This window comes from Megascapheus bottae, chromosome 14 (assembly GCF_031878675.1).
Source record: "Megascapheus bottae isolate mThoBot1 chromosome 14, mThoBot2.hap1, whole genome shotgun sequence".
In the NCBI taxonomy this organism is placed as follows: domain Eukaryota; kingdom Metazoa; phylum Chordata; class Mammalia; order Rodentia; family Geomyidae; genus Megascapheus; species Megascapheus bottae.
The window spans coordinates 52,128,312-52,139,808 of record NC_143522.1 but is presented as its reverse complement, the minus strand read 5'-3'; positions in this window follow the sequence as shown (position 1 = coordinate 52,139,808).

Genomic DNA, 11,497 nt, shown 5'->3' with positions numbered 1-11,497 from the left:
TTGGAACTGAACCGGGGCAGCTGAAGAGGCTAATGGATAAGGCTGATTCTGCCCGGGCACGCAGATGTGTGTGTGTGTCGGTGAGATGGGGGACTCCACTTGAAGTCCCTGAATGCATTTCAGGTTGGCTCAGCATAGGAGCCAAAATCCTTGAAGCCACCTGCAGGACTCGCTTTAACTGGTAAGTAGGTTCTTGTCTCTGGAGTTGTCCATTTTCACATAATCTCTTTGGTTAGGTTAAAACTTGACTGGGATTACAATGTAGGGTGTGATATTGATCAAGATGCATTATACCCACAAACTGACACGTTGAATTAAAACTCCTTTTTACAACTATAATAAAATGAAAATGAGTGGTGAAAGAAAATGATGTTGATGAGGGGTTGGTTTACCAAGGCATTTTTCATTAGTCTTTTTTGAAGGAAGCAGGAAATTCTGACATTTCATAATTCTTGTCATGCAAGTTAAATTCTTTATTTTTTATTTTTGCCAGTCCTGAGGCTTGAACTCAGGGTCTGGGTTCTGTCCTTGGACACTTTTTGCTCAAGCCTATCACTTTGTCACTTGAGCCACAGCACCACTTCCAGCTTTTTCTGTGTATGTGGTTCAGGGGAATGGAACCCAGGGCTTCGTGTATGCTTGGTGAGCAAGCTACCACTAGGCCAGGCTCCTGGCCCAAACTGCTTCTTTAAAATGTGAGAGAACTGTCATTAGGAGTTTACAATTTTGAAACATGGGACAAAGTTGTTTTGGAAATTTGCAGTAGTAGGCCAGTCCATCTCATTCATTCTTTCAACCAAGATCTTAAACTTCAGCCTGCCTAAGAAACATGTGGAAGCCTTGTTAAAAATTCAAATATCAAATTCCTACCCTTGGATTCTAACTCAGTGGACATAGTTTGAGTCTGGACAGCTGCCATCTTCAGAAGCACTGTAACTGGGAGTCCTTAAGACTTGTTCATTAAGGTTCCCAGCCAGCAGCTCTGGCATAAAAGTTTGCAAGACTCCATCTCACTCAGTGTGTAGATGCAGGGGCTCACATCTGTATCCCCAGTGCCACAGGGAAATGTAAATCAGAGGATTACAGCCCAGACATAAAGCAACATCCTAAGACAATCGGAGCAGAGCTCAAGCCTAGCTACTTAAGAGGCTGAAAAAGAGAGGATCACAATTCTAATCAAGCCAGAGCAGAAAAGTCCATGAGACTCTACAAATAACCAGCAAAATGCCTAACTGGAGTTGTGGCTCAAGTGGTAGAGCACCTGCCTAGCAAGCACAAGGCCTTATTCAATTTCTAGCACTGCAAAAATAAATTAATAATAATAACAATAATAATATCCTTATAAACAGCACGGAAGTACAAGATAAGGCAAGTAAACTGTCTAATATTCTTATGTTACATATTGTTACTGTTCAAAGCCTAGTGTTATCTTCAGGAAGAAGAATATAATTATCAAAAGGAAAGAAGTAACATGCTCCACAGATTGCTGCTTCCCAAGGTTTTTAACCTTTTCAGTGGAACTGGCAACTTTGTATTCAGACTTCACCCCAAACTTCCTTTCTTTTGAGGACTTTCTGGACTATAAGGTCTGAAAAAAAACCCTAGATTGCTCTCCTTATTCCTTTTTTTGTCTTTGCCTTCCTTCCTTTTTTCTCCTTTTACCTTCTCTTTTCCTTGCCTTCTCTTTCTCTTTTTCTCATTCCTTCTCTTTCTCCTCTTCCCTCCTGTCCTTCCTTTTCCTTTTGATTTCTCTCCTTCCTTTTTCACTATTTCTTTTTCTCTTTCCTTCCTTCCTCTTCTTCCCTCTTTCTTTCTTTCCTTCTTTCCTTCTTTCTTTCTTTCTTTCTTTCTTTCTTTCTTTCTTTCTTTCTCTTCTTCCCATTCTTCCTTTCTCTTTCTCCCTTCCTCTCTTTCTCTCCCCTTCCTTCTTTCCATCTTCCCTCCCTCTCTTCCTTCCTTTTTTCTTTTACTGGTCCTGGGGCTTCAATTCACGAGCTGGGCACTGTCCTGAGCTATGTTGCTCAAGGCTCACTTCAGTCACAGTGCTACTTCTGGAGTTTTTGTGGGTAATTGGAGATAACAGTCTGTAAGCTTTTCCTCCCAGGCTGGCTTCAAACTGTGATCCTCAGATCTCAGCTGCCTGCCTGAGAGATTCCTTGGATTACAGGCCTGAGACACTAGTGCCTCTTTCCTTTTCTCCTCTCTCTTTCCTTTTCTTGAACTACTGGGGCTTAAACTCAGGACTTTGTATTCTAGCTTAGCTTTCTTTGCTCAAACCCAGTACTTTACCACTTGAGGCAAGCATCCACTTCCAGTATTTTGCTGATGCACTGAAGATCAGAGTCTCAGTATTTAATCTGCAGGCTTTGAACTGAAATCCTCAGATTTCAGCCTCCTGAGTAGCTAGGAGTTTGATGTGAGTTCCGGTGACTAGCTCATTTAAATGTTTTCCTAACATTTGTTACTCTCTGGAATTATCCTGCATATAGATTTACTCATTTGTTGTCTGATTTCCTTCCACTGGAGACTAAGTTTCATGAATGCCCTTGTATCCTTTGCTCCCAGCATCTAGAACAGGTGTGGTCCAGCAGTGCTCAGAACCAGTTGGGTAAATGAATGGATGAAAAGTCTGATGATGGGCTGGGAATATGGCTTAGTGGTAGAGTGCTTGCCTAACATGCATGAAGCCCTGGTTTCAATTCCTCAGTACCACATATCCAGAAAAAGCTGGAAGAGGCACTGTGGCTATAATGGTACAGTGCTAGCCTTGGGCAAAAGAAGCACAGAGACAGTGCCCAGACCCTGAGTTCAAGTCCGAGGACTGGCAGAAATAAAAAATAAAAAAGTCTGCAAATCAGAGAAAGGCTGGATAAGTGGGACTGCATTGAACTGCAGAGCTTCTGTAGGGCAAAGGACATAGCTAGTAAATTAAATAGGAAGCCTACAGAGTGGGAGAAGATCTTCACTAACCATACAAGGGACAAAGGCTTCATATCTAAAATATATCAACAGCTCAAAAAATGGAATCACTCCAAAACTAATCTCCAAAGTAACAACCATCCCATCAAAAGATGGGCCAAAGACTTAAAGAGAGTCTTCTCTGAAGAAGAAAAAAAATGGCCTATAGACACATGAAGAATTGCTCAACATCTCTGGCCAGAAAAAAAAATGCAAATCAAAACAACTCTAAGATTCCACCTCACTCCAGTTAGAATGGCCAGGATCAAGCAATCTAATAACAACAGATGCTGGAGGGGATGTGGCCAAGAGGGATCACTACTACACTGTTGGTGGGAGTGCAAACTCGTTCAACCACTATGGAAAGCAGTATGGCAGTTCCTCAAAAGACTAAACATGGAGCTCCCCTATGACCCAGCAATTGCACTACTTGGCATTTACCCAACCGTCCAGAAACAATGGCATACTAAATCCACTAGCACAGTGATGTTCATTGCAGCACTATTTACAATAGCAAAGATATGGAACCAACCCAGATGTCCCTCAGTTGATGAGTGGATCAACAAGATGTGGTATTTATACACAATGGAATTCTATGCTGCTGTCAGAAAGAACGATACCGCCCCATTTGTAAGGAAATGGAAAGACTTAGAAAAAATCATATTAAGTGAAGTAAGCCAGACTCAAAGGATCATAGGCTCAATGGTTTCCCTCATTTGTCATAATCAGTAGAAACCTTGGGCTCTCCTAGCAGAGATTTGCAATAGAGCAAATACAAAAGGCCATACAGTATGATGCTAAATGAAAGGACCTTAGGATAAAAAAACAAAAGCCATATATGAGTGATTGTTGTCCTTAATGTACTATGTTATCTCTCATCTCTTTTGCTGTCACTTGGTTATTTCATATTATTACAGTATTTCACTTTGTTATCTGATAAATGTGTATTTGGTTATTTGAAATTGAATAGAGAAGGCAGGAAAACAAGATGAGAAGTGGGGGTGGGGGGAGGGAAATAGGAACCAAGACATGAGAAAGGGTATCAATGTATGTGAAATAATGCACCTTCTATCTGGTGAATATAGTGTAACCCTTCTATTAATTACAATAAAAATATATGAAAAAAATAAAGAAGTCTGATGAGGAGGCAGAAGCATTAGTTACAGCTCGGGAGTTTGGCCTAGTGGTAGATTGCTTGCTTAGCATGTACAAAGATCCTGATTTGATCCCTCAGTACCATATACATAGAAAAAGCCAGAAGTGGTGCTGTGGCTTAAAGGGTAGAGCTCTTACCTTGAGAAAGCCCAAGAACAGTGCTTAGACCCAAGGATGCCCCAGGATGCGGGGGGCGGGGGAAGACTAAATACAAAGTGCCAAGGGGTTTGGAAGCTTTTATATAAAATTTACCAGCTGTTATATAAATTTTAGGAAATTCTAGGCTATTACAGGATATCAGAATCTCCCACTCTCCTGAAAAGCTGGAACATGTAGAGAGTTTTTGGTTTGTTTTGCAGGGGAGACTGGGTAGAAGCAGGTACAGTGTATTAGAACTCTTTGGGGTGGGTCTCAGCAGGCAGAGAATCATTTGTGCTTTGTTTTTTGTTTTTTGGGAAAAAACTCTGGGCTTTTTTTTTATATGTATATATACTAGGCATCAAACCCGAGATGTTGTACCTGCTAGACAAGTGCTTTGCCACTGAGCTATATCCCAGACTGCATTTGTACTTTTTGATGTGTCAAATCAGCTTAAAAGTAGTTGTTTGGCTGAATACTGGTAGCTCATGCCTATAATCCTAGCTCCTCAGAAAGCTCAACTTGAGGATCATAGTCCAAAGCCAGTCTGGACAGGAAAATCTGTGAGACTCTTATCTACAGGTAATCACCAAAAAATGCTGAAATTTGAGTTGTGATTCAAGTGAGAGATTGCTAGCCTTGAGCAAAAAAAAAAAAACAACCCAGGCCCTGAGTTCAAACCCCAGGACTAATTCTCTAATTCTCTCTCGTGCTCTCTCTCTCTCTCTCTCTCTCTCTCTCTCTCTCTCTCTCTCTCTCTCTCTCTCTCTCACACACACACACACACACACACACACACACACACACACACAGAGTTATTTGGGAGCAGAATATTTCAATGTAAAGAATCTCTGCTGTATCTAAAACTAATTATAGGTCCTTTAAGGTGTCTCTGGACCTGAGGTTACTCAGGATGGGCTGGATCTGGAATTATCACAGCAGAAAGGGTTTCTGGATCCTATCTAAATAGGCCTCTAGGAAGAAAATGTAAGGTGAGTTTTCCGACATATCTTCAACAGAAGACAGACATGAAGTGTCACTCTGGATAGAAAGTACTTTGACAGCTGGGCCCTGGTAGCTCATACCTGTAACCCTAGCTACTCAGGAGGCTGAGATCTGAGGATCGTGGTTCAGAGCCAGCCTGGTCATGAAAGTCTGTGAGACTCTTATTTCCAATTAACTACCAGAAAACCAAAAGTGGTGCTGTGGCTCAAGTGGTAGAGTGATAGCCTTGAGCTGAAGAGCTCAGGGACAGCACCCAAGCCCAGAGTTCAAGCGTCATAACTGACAAAGAAAGAGAGAAAAAAACCCAAGGAAGTAATATGCCAATTCTTTTTTTCCTGTTCCTGAATGTCACCCTAGACATTTAACAAATAGGTGGAGCTGTAACTCTATTAGCTTAGGTCAGCCAAGGACAGAACATTCTTTGGTTTCACCTGGGGGTTGTTGCCTTCTGAATGAACTATGAATAAAGTATGACTCAGACTAAACATAGGTACTGAGTAAAATTGTGCCAAAGTTCCTCTGTGAGGTGATAATCACATATGGCTATTGAATTTTAAATGAATATAAAATGAAAGCCTAACTAGCTGTATTTCAAATGCTCATTAGTCACATGTGTCTAGGTGCTAGCACATTGAATGGCACTGAGGTGCTTTTATCATTACAGAAAATTTATTTGATGGTTCAGAATTGATCAGACATAGAGAATTCAATTCACTTGTAGGGAGCACTATTCTTTTGTATTTGGGGGGTCAGTTATGGGGCTGGAATTTGGGGCCTGGGCACTGTCCCTGAACTCTTTCACTCAAGACTAGTGCTTTACCACTTGAGCCATAGTGCTCTTTCCAGTTTTCTGGTGGTTAACTGAAGAGTCTTACAGGCTTTTCTACCTGGGCTGGTCTTGAATTACCATCCTCAGAACATCTTGGATAGCAAGGATTACAGGCATGAGGCACCAGTGTCCCAGCAGGAACGTGATTCTTATTTCTCTGGTTTCCTGCCCGCCCCCCCCCCTACTTCTTTTTCTTTTGTGCTGGTACTGAGGACTGAATTCAGGGCCTGGGTACTGCCCCCTAGCTTTTTCACTCAAGGCTAGCTATCACTTGAGCCACAGACACTTCTGGCTTTTTGCCCTAGCTGGCTTCAAACTGGGATCCTCAGATTTCAACCTCCTGATTAGCTTGTATCACAGACATGAGCCAACAGCTAGGGCTGGGCCATATTTCCCGTTCTAAGGGATAATACTGTCCTAATAAAGGGAAGGAGGGTAGAGTCTCTTTGTGTGTGACTGGGAGGAGGCAAGACTGAGGCTTTTATGGAACTCCCAAAGAGCCACAAGGAGGAGAACTCAAAGATTTGAAAGTTGTTCCACTCTATTAGGGCCTGGAAAGATGAAGACATACAGAGTCATTTGAAGAAATTTGCTTATTACTTGATACTTTAGAAATAGGATTCTGAGTGGCATTTGATTCCCCTTAAAAGTTTTTATTTGAGGGGCTGGGAGTTTGGCCTAGTGGTAGAGTGCTTGCTTAGCATTCACAAAGACCCAGGTTCGATTCCTCGGTACCACATACACAGAAAAAAAGCCAGAAATGGTGCTGTGGCTCAAGTGGTAGAGCTCTAGCCTTGAGAAAATCCAAGAAGAATGCTCAGGCCCTGAGCCTAAGCCCAGGACTGGCAGGAAAAAAAAAGTTTTTATTTGAAAATAACTAAGGGCTGGAGGTGTAGCTCATTGAAGAGCATTTGCCCAGCATGTACGTGCAAAAGGGTTTGAACTCCATCATCAGAGAACAAGTAACACCAACAGGCCCCTGTCTATGTGTTCTATTAGAAAGCAAGGAGAGTGGTTTGGGTTAGGCTGGGGCCAAAGTTGAAAAGGTGCAATAAGAGAACATAAAAGGGAAAAAATCAAGGAGAAAAAAATGGAAAGAAAAGGGCTCTAAGAAAAATCTTTTTCATGCAGAAAATTTTGGAATTCTTTCATCCTCCTCCCTCCCTCCCCTTCTACCCCTCTTTTAGGACTGGCATTTGCCAGGCAGTTGGACCCTTTATGCTTTAGTTCTTTCTAGAAAGGTCTTGTATTCTTAAAGCAGGATCAGACTGAAATCCTCTGATATACGCTTTCCACATAGTTGGGATGAAAGATTAATGTCATTAAGTCTAGTTATCAAAGTGGGATTTCATTTTTTAAATTTTTGTCATTTATGTGGCTTGAACTCAGGGCCTGGGTGCTTTTCTTGAGCCTTTCAGCTCAAGGCTAGTACTCTACCACTTTGAGCCACAGCACTACTTCTGGTTTTCTGGTGGTTAATTGGAGTCTCATGGATTTTCCTGCTCAGGTTGGCTTTGAACTCTGATCCTCAAATTTCAGCCTCCTGAGTACCTAAGATTGCAAAGGTGAGCCACCTGTGCCCTGCTGACTTCTCTTCTTGATCTTGGCCCACAAGTGTGAGCTACTATCCTGGCCCAAATCGTCCTTTTTACTAAAAATTTACTTCAGTGGTTCATGCCTGTAACCCTGGCTACTCAGGAGGCTGAGATCTGAGGATCATGGTTTGAAGCCAGTCCAAGAAGGAAAGTCTGAGAGAACCTCATTTCTAATTAACCCCCAAAGTCAGCAGGAGAACTGTTGTTCAAGTGGTATAATACTAGCTTTGAGCACAAAAGCTCAGGGACAACATTCAGGCTCTGAGTTCAAACTCCAGGACTGAAACACACATACAAAGAAGAAAATGGAGAATTGTGTTTCTTCTAAGAATATAATTTATTTTATCGTGCTAGTACTGGGGCTTGAACTCAGGGCTGAACTTTCACTTAACTTTTTTGTTCTAGTACTTGAGCCATACCTTCACTTTCAGCTTTTTACTGGTTAACTGGAGACTAGTGTTTTCCAGCTTTATCTGCCGGGGCTGGCTTTGAACCTTGACCCTCAGATCTCATCCTCCGGAGTTACTAGAATTACAGAGCTGAGCAACCAGTACACAGCAAGAATAATAATTTATTATTGTAGATTAACGTAGTGGAAAATTTGTCCGCACACTGGGGCATGAACTAAGGACTTTCCTTCCACTCAAGGCTGGTACTCTACCACTTGAGTCACATTTTCACTTTTCACTTTTTTTTTGTCCATCATGGGACTTGGACCCTGGGTCTGGGTGCTGTCTCTGAGCTCTTCAGCGAAAGGCTAGCACTCTACCACTTGAGCCACAGTGCCACTTCCGGTTTCTGGTGGTTAATTGAAGATAAGACTCTCACAGACTTTAGTGCCTGGGCTGGCTTTGAACTGTGATCCTCAGATCTTAGCCTCCTGAGTAGCTAGGATTACAGGTGTGAGTCACTGTACACTGCTCTCTTTTCACTTTTTGCATGGTTCATTGGAACTAAGGCTTTTCTGTCTGGAATGGCTTCAAACTGCAATTTTCAAATCTCAGCTTCCTGAGTACTGAGTAGCTATAATTACAGGCATGCTTTTTTTTTTTTTTTTTTTTTTGTGGGTCCTGAGGCCTGCAAAAATAGACCCCTGTGCTCAAGGCCTACCTGTGCTCTACCACTTGAGCCAAAGTGCCACTTCCAGCTTTTTCTGTTCATGTGGCACTGAGGAATTGAACCTAGGGTTTCATGAATGCTAGGCAAGCATTCTCTCACTAGGCCATATTCCATTTCATTCTTTACAGCATTAAAAAAATTATTACAGGGCCGGGAGTTTGGCCTAGTGGTAGAGCGCTTGCCTAGCATGCACAATGACTCAGGTTCGATTCAAGCGGTAGAGCTCTAGCCTTGAGAAAGTCCAAGGACAGTGCTCAGGCCCTGAGCTCAAGCCCAGGACTGGCAAAAAGAAAAAAAAATTACAAAGGTGACGCACAGAGAGGTTGCGATTATGTAAATCAGATAATGTCTTTGCTGTCTCCCAGTTTTTCCCCCGCCCTCTATTCCCACATTGTATAATTCATTTTCAACACAGTGTCAAGTAAGCACCACTGCAGCATTTGTTCACCCTTTGGACTTCATTTTAATGAAATCTTCTTCCCTGTCTCCACTCTCACATTAGTTTATGATGTTGAGTGCCTTAGTAATAAAACTTCCATGCTGTCTTTTGTTTAGTTTATACGTTTGACTTGCCTTTGAGAATCATCTGAATTTCAGTTCTTCTAATGCCATCTTTTGTATGCTGCTTATTGGGGCTCATTTGCTATTAATTATTCAAAGAAACAGGAAGCATATATAATTTTACTATCAATAGTACTAATAATAGTTAATGAGAAAATGTTTGCGGGATGCTGCTGGCTCACACCTGTAATCCCAGCTACTCAGGAGGCTGAGATCTGAGGATCATAATTCAAAGCCAGTGGGGGCATGCAAGTCCATGAGACTCTTATCTCAAATTAACCACCAGAAAAACAGAAGTGGTGCTGTGGCTCAAGTGGTAGAGCTGAGGAGCTCAGGGACAGTGCCCGGGCCCAGCATTCAAGCCCCATGACAAAATAAATTCATAAAAATAAAAAAATAAAAAATCTCATTTGTTAAGGAAATAAATCATATTACGTGAAGTAAGTCACACCCAAAGAAACATAGGTTCCATGGTGTCCCCCATTTGTAACAATTAGTGTAGGTTTAGGATTCTCCTAGCAGAGGATCATGATAGCTCAAAACTTATGTACATATGTCCAGATAGAATGAGGCTAAGGGAAATGAACTACAGTATATGGAAACGAGGATTAGCTTTGTGATTTTTGTTCTTAATGTACTATGTGAAGCGATTTTTTCCTTTTCCCTTAAGGTATATCCCATGTTGTTACTGTATCTGACTTTGGTACCTAGTATATTGTATATATGTTTGTTTATTTAAAAATGGGAGGTGAGGGTAAAACGAGATGAGTGGGAGGGGGTGGGGGAAGGAAAGTGGGAGCAAAGCATGGGAAGGGCTAACAATGTTCAAGAAGCAACATAGTAGCTACCTGATGAATGTAACTCTAATCCCTCTGTACATCACCCCAACAATAAAATAAAGTAAAACATAAAATATTTATTGAACATTTACTGTATGCCAGACACTGTGGTGAGTGCTCAGTGGTTAACGATATTCCCACAGCATTCTGTTGGTTGAAATACTATTTGCATTGTAAACAAGGAAAACAAAACTGCCTCGCTCACTGATTTACGGTATATAAGGCAACTAGTATATGGTAGAACTCACACTGAAGTTCTATCCTCCAAACCCAAACGCTAGCACCTTCATTTGTCAGCTCTGGCTATTTGTCCCTCTAAACCAAATAAGGACACACAATGAAGGGCAGAGAAAGATACATGACATGGCATGAGTGTGCCATGGGAAGATAGTGCTCAGTCCATCAGCATGTCTTTGTGGGTACAGACATGAGATCTAGGATTCATAGATAAAGATTGGTGCAGCAGGAGAGAGGTATGCAGAATTCCTAAACAATGCTGGTGAAAGTATGACTTGGCTGATTACTCTTTCAGCCTTGCTTTGGTGTGAGTTCTGAGAATTTTTTGACCTAGTTATCATGGACTGTGATGTCTAGTAGATGGTCTGTCCCGACAAGGATCTAATGTTTCTTGGGGGTCGTTTTGGTCCCTTATCATAAAGATGTTATTGATTCCATGACTTAGAGCAGATACACATATAGATTGGAGAGAGGAATGCCAGCATTTCTCCTGTTTTTAGTTATTTAATAGGCCTAGTAAAAGCAACTTACACTCTACTTTCAGAATCGAGATTCAAATCCAGGTTGTTTCCCTCTAGAGCTTGCATGCTTTCTTATCCACTACTCTGAAAATGAAGAGTCATGCATCTTAATGTTCTAGTTTATACAAATTAAAACCAACACTGCTATTAGCAATTTCAGATTGGCCTATCAATAACATGGAATCATAAACTCAAGATAGTTGGTTTTAAGTGAGTCTAGAAAACTTTTTGTTCCTTAGTGTAATTTTGTAAGTTGTAGACATGGAAAATATTCAATGATTGATTTTTGATGTTTTTTCCCCTCTCTTGCTTTCCTCCTGTGGGAGTTACTATGGAGATACTAATGATGGAAGTGGACAAAGATCAAAGGGAATAAAGCATCAGAGAGAAAATGCTGCAAGAGCAGGTGATGAGTAGAGCCCTCTTGAGGAATCTACTTCTGGAAGATGAAAAGGCAGAACCTAGAAAATCTAAATTTGGCTAGTGAAGATTACTAGCTTATGAAACAGGGAGGAAAGTTCAGCTGTCAAAAATCCTGGA